Source organism: Puntigrus tetrazona, chromosome 15, assembly GCF_018831695.1.
Source record: "Puntigrus tetrazona isolate hp1 chromosome 15, ASM1883169v1, whole genome shotgun sequence".
Taxonomy (NCBI): Eukaryota; Metazoa; Chordata; class Actinopteri; order Cypriniformes; family Cyprinidae; genus Puntigrus; species Puntigrus tetrazona.
Window position 1 is genome coordinate 11,452,353 of NC_056713.1, and position 13,304 is coordinate 11,465,656.

At 42.4% G+C, this 13,304-nt stretch overlaps 1 pseudogene; it reads right to left on the reverse strand.

Annotated features, from left to right (window-relative positions):
• Positions 1-893: 893 nt before the first annotated feature.
• The window catches only part of LOC122358458, a 52,919-nt pseudogene continuing 40,508 nt past the window's right edge, over positions 894-13,304 (reverse strand).

A 13,304-nucleotide genomic window follows, 5' to 3' on the forward strand; every position in this document is an offset into this window, starting at 1 on the left:
CCACAACAGATTAAAAAAATGCCTTAAAAGCTATCCAATGGTGGTAATCAAATATAATGTCAATTATTTAAAAAAATAAGAAAGCATGTTTTCAATTCAATTCTACCTTTTGCATAGAATTAATTATTTCAAACTTTGTCGCAAGGACCAATCTAAGTACTGCAGTCACATTCATTTCAAACACAATTCCTATGATATTCTATTGCTTTATATTCCACGTTCAGTATTTTATAAATAAATACATTGTAATTTCTAGGAAGCTTACATTAATCCCTCATGTTCTGTAATGCTGTCAAAAGCTTTGCCACACAAACAGATAACACCCGTCATCAAATGAAATGCTAAGCTTGCACAAAATATAGTAGAAGTGCTGAAATATGTTCCCAGATCATTCATTCAATTCTTTTTCTATTTACTTTTTGGGGGTATATTTTGTAGAAGGAAGAAAAGAGAAACCCTATTAATAAGCTATCCAGATCTTGAAAGACATATTTGTACAAGAGTATTTAACTCTTTCCTTCACATTATACACAGTTCCGATAACATTATGAAAGCCAAAAACCAAAAAAGTAGCCAGCAAGATTTTTCCTAGCATTATAATGAGATGCTATTACTTTCTTTTTTTATTATCAAACAAAGCTTTTGTCCTGTCCTTTTCTGTTTCTTCCAAAAGAAACACCCCTGTACGTTTTCCTTTGTGTAAATTTACAGAAATACAGATATGTGTAGTATATTATTGCCAACTTGAAGAACATAATAAAAATCAAGTATCTAGTTTAGACTGATTACAAAACAGTACTGAGAGCTTGTCCATTTCACATTTTGCTAATGGACAGGGAGACAATCAATCCCACTGGATAAGTTTGAAAGTGTGAGTTTTGAGGAGACAGGGTTGGCTCTCAAAGCAGAGAACCATAGTTTGAGTGGGCAGGGTCCATACTGGCCAGGAGGGATTTTCTATCTTCTCTGAGGTGAAGCCAGCGCAGCAGAGGAAGGACAGATGAAGACAGGGGGACTTTCTGATGTACTTTTCCACTTTTTCTTTGAGGAGAGCTGAGATGTTCTCTTTGCTCAGAGGCCTGAGATGCATCGGCTGCTGGGTCTGAGAGTTGGACACATCTAGAGACAGCAGAGCAAATGAGACACGGCGACAGAACAGATTTTTACATTTTCAGAAGAAGCCTCGCATACAAACCTCACTTCTACAATGTTAAAGAATAGTTCACCCAAAAATGGAACTTGCACTATGATCTACTCACCCCAAGCCGCGAGACATATATAGGCGTATTCTTTCAGAGAATACAGGCAGAGATTTTAAAAATGCACACCTAGGATGGCTTGGGGGGTTGAGTAGATTATGGAATGATCTTCATTTTTGGCAACTGTTCCTTTAAGGAGTTGTAGGGAGGTGTTTTTAGCATGATTGGGTGGTTTCTTGTAATTGTTAAGCATACAGGCATGTAGTCAGGACATTAGGAGAGACAACATGTCCCTTTCTCCCAGTATGTAAAGTACAGGTGAAACTGACCTGTCCTTTTCTTGAATCTGGAGTTGTTGTTCTTGTTGGCTGTTGATTTCTTGGCTTTTATTAATACAATAATAAATCAGTGCTTCAAAGCTCTCAGACCCTGCAGGGACTCTCACTGCACCTAGATGCTCCCTGTGAGAGACAAACACAACCATGTATTACTTCCACACCACCACCAGAGGTGCGCTGCCTCCACCAGCCAGATCAAACTGAGATTTAGCCCCAAAAAGGGAGCACTTTGGCTGCCCCAATGCAAGTACAAAACCTTCATGACAAAAGTACCATTCATCAAACATGTACTATGCAATTTACCAATTAATCAAATCGTCTTGTTATATATTGTTTATCAAAAGCGAAATCATATTCATTTAATTGGCCACATTTCATGGGTCGTCAGAATAAACATTAAATACCAAATCATTTATTTTTAAAGAAAAAACAAAGACTCTTCCTCATTAGATGGGTACTCTGCAAATTAAAAGGACATTGTATTAGAGTTGAGTTAGTCTGGTGAGTTGAATTTAGCATTTTCCCCACTCATTTACTACAGGATGCACCTAAATTAACATGAATAAACCTTTTACTCATGTTGTACACTGCTGCCATGCTGCCAGCACTGTCCAATCAAATTACAACTAGCTAAAATCTCCTGTTTCCCAGTAAGCTCACTGGTTTCCTATGAAACTGACCACAGAGAGTCACGTTTCTTGTAAAGTATTGTCTTTTATCGCACATGCCATTCCTCTATCATGGCAGAGGTCATGACCTCAAACGTCCATACTGAAGAGTCAGCCAACAACTCATGGGTTCTACAAGGCACAGAAACACAAAGCGTTTATAGACAGCCTCCCCTGCTGCTGAGGCTGTGGAAAGAGAAAGTAGAAAAGTGATTAATAGAGGGGTGGTAGACATGACCGAGCACTCAAAGTCCGCCACATCAAACACACTCTGGTTACCATGAATACACTGGTACAGTGGCTTCACCATGCTGACAGGAGAAGAGATGGCAGGGAGGGAGAATAGCCAGTAAAGAACAGTCACATAAAAGAAAGGAACTAAACCACTAGGGACGACAAATGTGACAAGAAATTTTAGTTTGAGAACTGCTGTTACTGATTCGGCATCGAGAAGAAGAGTATTTAGAAAAGGCATGCATGATATTTTTGTACATGGAAACAAAATTTTAAAGGAATATCCAAGTGTGCCTCTAAAAGGCGCAATTCAAAATCTCTTGAAAAACATTGGCTGTACTTAATAACTGCAAATAAGCAATACTGAAAATATTTATATTCCAGCAATAGAACTATTCAGGATATATGCCAAAAAAAAGACAATGTATTATTGATATCATGTAATAAAAATAGTCACAAAAAGTCATTCCTTTAAATGAGAATGATTTAAGGCCCTGCCTGCAAACCCCTCCCCTTTCAGACATGGATTCGACCCTTACCTATTGTGGTGTAGAGGACCTGGTCACAACAATGCTGCCCAGATAGCTGAGATCAATCAAAAACAAAGAGGTAAGACTACCAGAGTCTCCAGAGAAAAGCGCCGTCTCTACTCTAGATGAGGATGAGTGTTGCAAGAGATGACGCACACTCATCCCTGGCAACGAAGGCCGCCTAAGAAGGCCACCGTGATGGTCAAAGCCCTGAGTTAGAAGAAGTGAGAGAAATGGAAGGAAATGAGCTGAGAGGGTGAGTGATGTGATCAGCCCACAAAAGAGGACAAAGAAGGAAGAGCCATGGGATCGTCATGGATGCACTAGAAAATCCTTAATCATGAAAAAAGTTATACACTACAATAATTTCTTATATCAAAATTACACTGTTTAAAGGTTAAAGGAGAATTGGCTTTGAAGAAAATAAAGAAAAGTATGGAAATTTATCCTGTGAACCCAATAAGGAGTTATACTGGAGGACATGGACATTTGTGCATATGTAAATAGTTTATAGTAAGATGTACATGTAAAAATATTTTAATTAAAAATCATAAAAGCATGAAAGCATTGCTTTTGCAGTACAGATGATGAATAACAATCTCCTTTGTCATTTTGGAGCCTCCAATGGTATCGGTTCACCTACCCTGAGAGGGTTCTGAGGGGAGCATCTCCTCATCTGTCCTTCTCTGAGATGGCATCTGGCCGAAAGCATCACTGCTCTCCGCAGAGAGTGAAGGGGACTGGGAGGGTAACTGGTCACTGGCAGTGGCAAAGGCCATGTGGGCACGGTAGCTGAGGCTGGGCCGCTGGCCGCTCTGGCCTTGGGTAGGTGAAGTGGCAGGGGACGAGGAGAGAGACCTTCGGGAGAAGGAGACACTGGCGGGCGGGGCGCGCTCGGGCATCTCTTGAGAGCGGGAAGACCGCCCAGGATGCTAGGGGCGGGAGGAGGAGGGCGGACGAGAATGTCTGGAGAGCCGGGCGTGTGAGCTGGGAGGGTCTGGGTGAGAGGGGAGAGTCGTGACGGCTGCAGGACCACCTGCTGTAGGTCGAGATCCATCCTTCGTGCCGCCTCTGGGCTCAGCCAAGGCTGGGCCTCAGACCTCCAGCCGCCCGTCCGAGCTCTCACTGTGCAGTGTGCTTGGGCTCCCATGCGGGCTGTGGCGCCCTGAGTAAGGCAACACTACGCCCATACCGTGGCAGTGTGTCTCAACTGCCCCAGAGTCTGGGCCTGTTGCATAGTTATATGCTTGGCTGAAAGGGCCCTGAGGCGGAAACCTGCCGGGAGATCTGCTCAGGTGGGCTCTAGGGGCCTTCCAGCTGGAGAGAAAGCAGAGCTTGAAGGAGCTGAGAGGTGGTGCTAAGAGTCACGACTATGGGAGGGTATGGCGTGGGGATCGGGAGTTCGGTGGAGATATGAGGAATGACGTGGTGGAAGAGGCGCGGCGGGGACCCTCCTGACCTAGAAAGGGAAGTCAGAGGCTGCCAGATCTCGGGTTGAGCGAGAGGAGGGAGGGCTATGCACCAGTGGGAGGGGCGTAGTCGGAGGCACCATACTGATGGATCCTCAGCTCCTCCCCTCTCCTCTGGGATGGTGGGATGGCGGTGGAACTGCCCCTCAGGGAGTATGAAGGTGAGGAGGACATGGCAGAGCCACGTGGACTAACATCAGGCATGTAAAAAGGAGGGTGAAGCTCCACCTCAGCACCGCTACCTAGATAGCCATAGAAGGGGCCTGGAGGGGAAGACCCTGTGAAAATGGGGAGACCCGGCTCTGCCCTGTGGCCTGAAGCCGACTACCCTCCGAGATGCTCCTTACAGCCTTCCATAGGCCTCTGGAACCGGGGCTGTAGGCTGGGGCTGCATGTAGGACTCCTGGCTGGAGGACACAGGGGATATCTGGGGCCTGAGGTGGCCATGACTGGGGGTAGGGGCCCTGGGTCATCGTTCTCCCTCATCTGATTGGCGGAACTCAGGATACAAGTCTGATTCCTCCACAAAAGGAAAACCCTCAATGCGCCGTGGCTTGAGGGACGAGTCGATGTCACTGGGGTCCATGGACAGATCGCCATCAGGTCCACGGCTGATCAGCTCGATGGGCGTGGTGACCTCAGCCTCGTGCTTGGACCACGCTGTACTTCTTACTGGTTATTGCTCTCTTGGTTTTCTCTTATAGGGGAAAGCTCTTTCTCTTTCCTAGGGCTCGGCAACTTAACGTAGAAAGACCATGGCCACCCACGCTGGCCAGAGATGGGGCCTGGAGGAAGCAATGCTCTCAGGACTGATCTTCCCAGAGGACAGCCTGTCAATCAAAAAGACATTGGGCTTAGGAATGAGCCTGGGGAATACCAGAACTTAAAATTAGCACTATCAAGAACTATCAACAAGAATCACTCCATATTTAAACATTGAATATAGTTTGAAATTAAATGGCATTACATTACACTTTATAGTGCACTTGTTTTAAAAAAGAACAAAATTCAGGTAATTAGCCTTATCCGCATGCCTTTTCATAACAGTAATTACAGTAAATACAGATCTTTATTTAAAGGCCATCTTAAATGAAAGTGAAACCACGATGTCAAGGTGAGAGATAATGAAGAACAACAGAATGGGGACAGAACATAGAAACAGATAAGTCAATACAGGCACCAGTGAGCCAAAATAATATCAGCTAAACTATATTTTCACCCAACTCTTCAATAATAATCCATCTTGCTGGCTATAAGTGGTCAAACAAGTGTCAATTGTTGGAGCAGCTGAGGGCTGAAGTTGTCTATTCCCCCAAAGCAGCAGTTTAGCTCTGCACCACTAACTGATATCATGCAGCTACGGCAGACAGGTGCATGCTAGCGCCTGCAGAGAGAGATACAGGTGCAAGCACTCACTGAGGGCTGGTGGATGGGGCCTGTAGCTGCTCCTGTCTGGCTCTTCCCAGTAGGGCTCAATGCCAGGCAAGGGGGTAAGAGGAGGCCCATGTGACAAAACACAATAGAGACGGGCAGAGTCGCCACAACCAGCAGACTATGGTTCCACACTGCTATGTGGAAATGGGTGGGATGGGAGCATGAGACTGCAGCTCTATGAAGACCACAATGGAATCGGATAAGAGCGTGAGTCCCAGTTTGAACTGGGTTGGAGTTACCCTTAATGTTCTCCTTCCTTTAGCTCTGGTTATAAATGTGAGAGTGACATGCTGCCATGCCTGCACTGATCAATTCAGAGGAGCTGGGGGATAAACTTCATGTTTATAATATATTCACTATTGAAAGGTTCTATCACAACCTGACTGGACAAGCTTGAGAAGATTGTTTATAATGGCAAATCAATGCATCTTACTGCTGAAAGCAGAGGTAAGCACAGATGCATTTATAGCAGCCACTTTAGTGACCACTCAAATCCTCCTCCATGCATCCCCTCACAGTAAAAACAGCAGCTGCTAAGGTCAGCTGTTTGATTTCCCAAACTGTACATGCTCTCTCTCTCTTCTCTCTCTCAAGCCATGTGCCTGGTAGTCAACAGATTTGCAGAAGTGCAAAGTATGATGGATGTTACCATGCACTGGTACTTACGGAGATTCGATGCTTTTCCTTGTGTGTGTAATCGATAGTGGAGGGTCTAAAGACAAATCACACAATGCCACATCAGCATGACAATATGCTTCAGATCTTTTTCTCAACCACCATAATGCTGAAGCTGGTAAAATGCATTACCACTGAAAAATGTACAATCTTTTACAAATCCAATAAAGTTGTGATCTGTGTAAAAATTACTCAGTAACAAGAGAGATAACTGTGTCTTGAAGTTAAAGGAATAGTTCATTCAAAAATTAAAATTACGCCATATTTTATTCATCCCCAGGACATCCGTGTTTTATGCGACTTTCTTCTTTCAGACAAACACGGTCAGATTTCTTTTCATTTGTTTTTATTTTAAAGCTCCGTAAATCAGCTATATCTGCAAGTACTGCATTTCAAAACCTATATGCCTCAAGGAGGGTTATCGCATGTCCTCTAAAGCAGATTGATGGGTTTTTGTAACAAAAATATTTCTAGTTTTAAAATCATAACCTAAAAACTGACTTCCGGCAACTGCCATATGCGTGTTCGCGAGAGCTTCAAGTTCGGTTTCTTGGCTGACCTCTGACTCAACATATGACTAAGCTTACATCATACGTCCAGTCAGAATTCAGCCAAGAGCTAAAACTCAGACTTTGTTCGTCTGAAAGAAGAAAGTTATATACACCTAGCAAGGCTTGGGGGTGAGTAAATTATGGCATAATTTTCTTTTTGGATGAACTATTCCTTTAAGAAGGACTTACCTCGTTTGCGTTTAAGCTTGCGACGATGCTGCTTGTTGACAAAACATGCAGCGAGCGTGCTGAATAGGATAGCAGCCGCCAAGAAACAGATGGTGGCCACGATGCCGCGGCCACCACTGGGCCAGCCCCTCGTCTGAGATTTCTGTGGGAGGGAAGGGGTCTGAGAGAGGAGAAACACTCCAGAACATGAAATTAGGATGGGAGAATGCAGCAAGCATATATTCACAAAGCAGGTTAACGTGATCGCTGACAGTGATTGAGTTAGTGTGCATTATAAAGCAGACTATAGCAAAGTGTTAACACAACTGCAGCCTATCAGATCAGAAGCGCCTTTCCTATTTAGATCGAGAGGGCATGCGGCATTCAGATTTTTGAGCCAAGTGGATTAAAATCAAGTGGGTTTTGAATATAACTTCCAAAAACAAATTAATATCTTTAATAACTACATTTTTGTAGGCAATGAAAACATCCTGTGGCAGCAATCACATCTAACTAGTCAGTCCTATTATCTTCAATTTGGAGCAGAAATTAAACACTTCAGCTTTATTATACAACAAAAATGGCTTAAGTAAGCCAGGCCTGCCACTGATGCCCCTCCAAAAAAATAGGTGCATGACACCTTTGTATCACATCTACAACAGCAAACAAAAACATACAGTAGGGCACTAACTACAATGAGCAGCAGAGGGCAGTGAAGCTCTAGGTGGCTAAAGCAATGAATTGGTGCATTTTAGTTAAAACCCCATATTCTCACCTGTACTTGACACTCCCACCACATTACTGCTCTCACTGACAAGATCATCCATTACAGCTAGCGCTCTGAATTCATACCAAGAGTCCTGGGAGACAGAGAAACAGGTCAGTGGGTCACAAATCCTGTGAGGCCAACAGGTTGAAGTGTCAGATCTACCAACAGATTTGTAACAAGAACATTTGTAGCAGACTCCGCTGTATGTCAGACTGAATTAAAATGACATCCTCTGAGCTTTTTCGTGGAAATGAATTCCCTCACTGCATTTCTCTAAATAGCCAGAGCTGCCATTCTCTGAAAAAAGTGAATGTGCACAAATTGAATTTCTGTAAATTAGATTATTGCCTGACTCTATTATTTATGGATAACCTAAAGAGTACCATACAAAAGATATTAAAGTAGCAAGTATTACCTGAATAAGATCTCTTGCTATGATCTCAGTTTCAGTGGCAGGAATCAAGTCATCTAGAACCTCCCACCTTTCTCCCAGGCGGAACTCGATGATGTAACGGTCAATTGGTGAAGAGTGATTGGCCGGAGGAAGCCACGTCAACAATACAGCCTGCTGTGTCCGGTTGGCTGTGAGGCACCGTGGTGGAGTTAGAAGCACCAGTGGTTCAGGGTACTTATGGGATACCCTGGGAAAGATAATGGGAGGTTGCGAGCACATCTCATTTTGATAATCATTCATAGATCCAGTTTGTGCTGAAGTGCCACCCACCTCCTGTAGTCACAGTGACTACCTCACTGAAGGGCCAGTGCCCAGCTTGTTCTGGGCCAGCACACTAAATTGATAGGCAGTCTTTGGCTCCAACCCCTGGACCACCAACCACGTCTGAGAGCCGGGCACAGGTATGGATAGCCAGTCATGTGGCCCTAAATCATTCTTCACCTTTCTATTGGATTATACCAAATACTTCTATTATAAAACGTCAACTGATTACAATGAAAATTAAAAAAAAAAATTGATTGCATAACATATTTTTGGAAAAGCATTTCATTGATTCATTCATTGCATTTCCATATGCATATAATACATAGCTTTAACAGCTAGTCTTTTTTAAAAAAGATTATACCAAGTCACAAGTACATTTAGAAAAAAGTGAGGAAGGAACTATATTTAGTGGGGGTTCTGGCAGGACTTACACCGGGCCGTACCAGACCGAGAACGTCTGTTCAAAGCCTCCGTCATATCCAGGTTCCCAGGAAACATTAGCGGAGCTTGTGGATGCTGACACGTGGACATTAGTTGGCGCGTGTGGACTAGTGCCTGAAATGGTTATTTTTAATTAGTAGTGTCTGCAAATGCTAGTACTACTGCTCATATTATATATAATGAATTTGAATTTAGCACTAACCCTTAGCATTTAACTTTGGCACATAACTCTTCCTAAATGATACACTGGATAAAGGACACATCAGATGTGTGGAGCTGAGACATTTCTAGCCAGACTATCCTAGTAATTTGAGGATGAGCTTTTTTGACCTGGGCCAACAAGTAAGCACCCTATAACACCTTAGCAAGGTTTGCACAGGCTAGAACCTTTTTTTACGCATTTTTTTAACTCAGTTACAATTAAAAACACAAAAATCTTACATTACCATTACATTATTACAATTCTTACCATTCAAAAAAGTCTAAGGTTGGCATGTTTTAGTAAGTGTTTAAATAAGTATCTTATGGTCACCAAGGCTGCATTTATTTGATCAAAACAAAATGTTTGAAATATTATGAAATATTTTTCTGATTAATATTTTGTCAACAATTTTGTAACAATGTAAACTTAAACTATAACTTTTTATCAGTTGAATGTGTCATCACTGAACAAAATAATGAGTTTATTTTAAAAAAATCTTAATGACCCCAAATGTTTTGAACATGTATATTAATGAGTAAATCAATCAATCACATGTCTACAAAAACCCATTAGCAAAAAAAGACCTAGTCTTATATGCCATGGTGAATATAATGTGAAGGAACAAATTCACTAAACATTTACAAGTAGCAGGGTCATTGTTTGGGGAGACATCCGGGAACATTGTCTATTAGTGGCCGCAATACATTCTTAGTGATTAACCCAAAATTTTTAAGGACTAGGCCAGACTGTTTGTCCCAAAACAACTCCTTTCCAAGATGGGTTTAGCCTTCTCAGACACAGCTAGAAAGATTTATGAGAAACTGAAGAACAGGAGATTTATTTGTCTGACCTGAACCTCCTCTCACTTATGTTTTCTGACTAGACAATAAACTAGCTCTGTGCACAGACTGACCCAGTCTGATAATAGCAGGAGAGCGCAGGACGATGAAAACGCTGAAGTGTAGGATGGATTCAGGAGTTCCATCACATCTCTTATCGGCACATAGCAGCTGCGGAGGATCTGTTAATTGCTCTCTCATTAAGAATAATCTTTAGACTGTCATGACACCAGTCCATCACCAAACAAATAACGTGTGTGTGTGGGGTTGTGTGCCCGCTGACACATCACTTGTCATCCGAGGGCGAACTCTCAGACGCGTGACAGCTGAGTTAGAGCTCCCACGAGCTACACGGCCCCCCTACTGTAATGACTCACTTGTGCCGCTTGGCTGGGAATCGTAATGTTCTAGCCTACACTTCCTATCTGGCAAATGTTGAGAAATCACATATCTGACGTATTTTGTGTCCTTATGAACCTTCAAAATTGTACATGGAGTGCTGACCAGGCCCAAAAAAATGTACAGTACAAAAATGTAAATAAATTAATAAAAATAATGTAATTAAAAAGGTTACTTCACAGTGCCATGCTACAGCCTTCATACATAGATAGATAGATAGATAGATAGATAGATAGATAGATAGATAGATAGATAGGATAAGGTTAGATAAGTTTGATGAGGGTCATTTACCTATTACAAAAAGGCGTGTGCTGGCAGTGATGCTTGTTACTACGTTGGTGGCAACACATTCCCACTCCCCATGATCCTCTTTGCTCAGAGACACAAATTGCAAGCTACCACTTGGTAAGATGTTATGTTTGCTTCTGCTGGGCTTCCCAACCTTGACCAAGGACACAATAATAAATGATTTATAAAGAGTTAGTTCACCCAAAAATTTTAATTGGCCCATTAATCAACCTCAAAGCATCCTTGGCGTATATGACTTTCTTCTTTCAGATGAATCTGAATTATTAGTTATATTAAAAAATTATCCTGGCCCTTCCAAGCGTCAGAATAGGAGTAGGTGGGTGTTTTTGTTCAACAGCCCAAAAGTAGTCAAATAAAGCCATTTTAATAAAACATACCTCAAATAGCTCTGGGTGCTGGAGTAAACGTTAATCGATGCATTTTTGTAAGAAAATATCCATATTTAAAATGTTACAAACATTTTTATCTCATTTCTGTTGACTGTCATGCACGCAAGCCGTTCCCAGCCGATGACGTGAGGATGCATGCCTCATGTGCGCTTTGAGATTTGCTAGTCTAACGAGTTTACAGGAGCAAAGGAAGCAAAGCTTCTTTACTTTAGAAAAGGAAAACCAGGCTTATATCACTTATTTCAAAATCTTCCATTTTTCTTTACAAAGCATTATTTTGTTTTTCTGATTTGTGACTGGTGTTTTGTTTTGGAGTCTCTCCTCCACGCTTTTGTGTTTATCGCTATCAACACCGTGTGTTTATAACATTTTAAATATGCATATTTTCTTACAAAATAACATTTGGTACAATTACAGGATCAATTTTAATATAACTCAGATTGGATTTGTCTGAAAGAAGAAAGTCGTATACACCTAGGATGCTTTGAGGGTAAGTATAACATGGACTAATTTTCATTTTTGGGTGAACTAACCCTTTCACTATCTACAAAAAAGGGGAAAAATAATATGGTACCTTTCTCCATACAATGGTTGGAATCTCAGGGTCTCCAGAAGCAGCGCAGGGGATGACCAGCTCTCTCCCCGCCTCCTGACGGTACTCCCCCCCGGGCCTCACGTTGAAGTAAGGGGGGTCCTGGGGTCACATGATGATGTTAACACATCCCAAAAAATTCTAGGAAAATGTGATTCTTTTAATTAAGGTGCGCTGACTCACCTTTAGCACCAGAGTGGCCGGAGGATTGTCCCATGGTACCTAGGACATTGTAAGGCACACAGGTGTAGGTGCCAAGGAGTCTTCAGTGACCTCTCTGCTACTCGAATGCTTCCGTCTGCCATCTGGCTCCACCCAGGATACTGAGAGAGAAACAGAGGAGCAAAATCAGAACCGGAGTTTTGTTAAAGAGACAACAGACATTTCAGACGTAAGAAGCCTGTGCATTACAGACCTTCTCAATTCTGAGGGGTAGCCGTCTTTCTCCCATCTGACTGACGTAACTGGGGGTTGGCATCCACTGGGCAGCGAATAACCCTGGCAACTTTCTTGGGACGTAGATGACAGGTGGCATGTTCACAACACGGGCAGGGTCTGAAGAGAGGATACGGTCCAAACGGGAATAAAGAACATGGGTAATAATTATTGGGTTATTCTAAAACAGATACTACAAATGACGTAATCGAGTCATTTGCACTATGCTTACAAAGTGCTTTATCAATTTCTTTGTTTATCCATCATAATACGCTTCACAGAAGTTCTAAAAATCTTAAAGCAGTTCTTAAAATCTAAATAAAAACATCGCCCATATTTTCAATCCAAAACCGCAGTGTTCGGGAGCCTGGGTAAGTGATGTGTGGTAACAGAACATGTAAGTGTTATTTAAAGCCCTTCCTGTGAAGTTGTCTCACCTGCAGCAGCCCTGGGGTGTCGCTGACTGATGTAGCACAACCCCAGCGGCACAGAGGAACGGCTGCTAATGAGACAGTCAGCCACTGCTCGGCATATGACACAATATAATGTGCTTTTCACAGCTAATCTCTTCTCTCTTCAAACTGCCAGGCTATATTTCCCTTCAGTTAATTCATTAAGGCCCCCTTGTCACCCCTGACCTCTTTTCTGCTGTGATGATATAGTGGGTCGTCGTGACATACTGTTCTGGGTGGTAAAATGAGAGAAACAAGCCATCTTTTGAATTCTGTACACCCCCTTGCCTGCTAAAAAATAACAATTTCTTCCTGTTGTAACAATCATTATTGTCTTTTAAATATTTTCATTAGCGGTCAGCTATGCTAATGGATTTTTTTAATGGCAGATACCCAACTATATCTACAGAATAGGGCCGGAAGGACTGTTCCATTGACTGCAAAGTAAATTACACTTTTACAGTTCGAACGACATGTTGTTAAAGGGATTAAT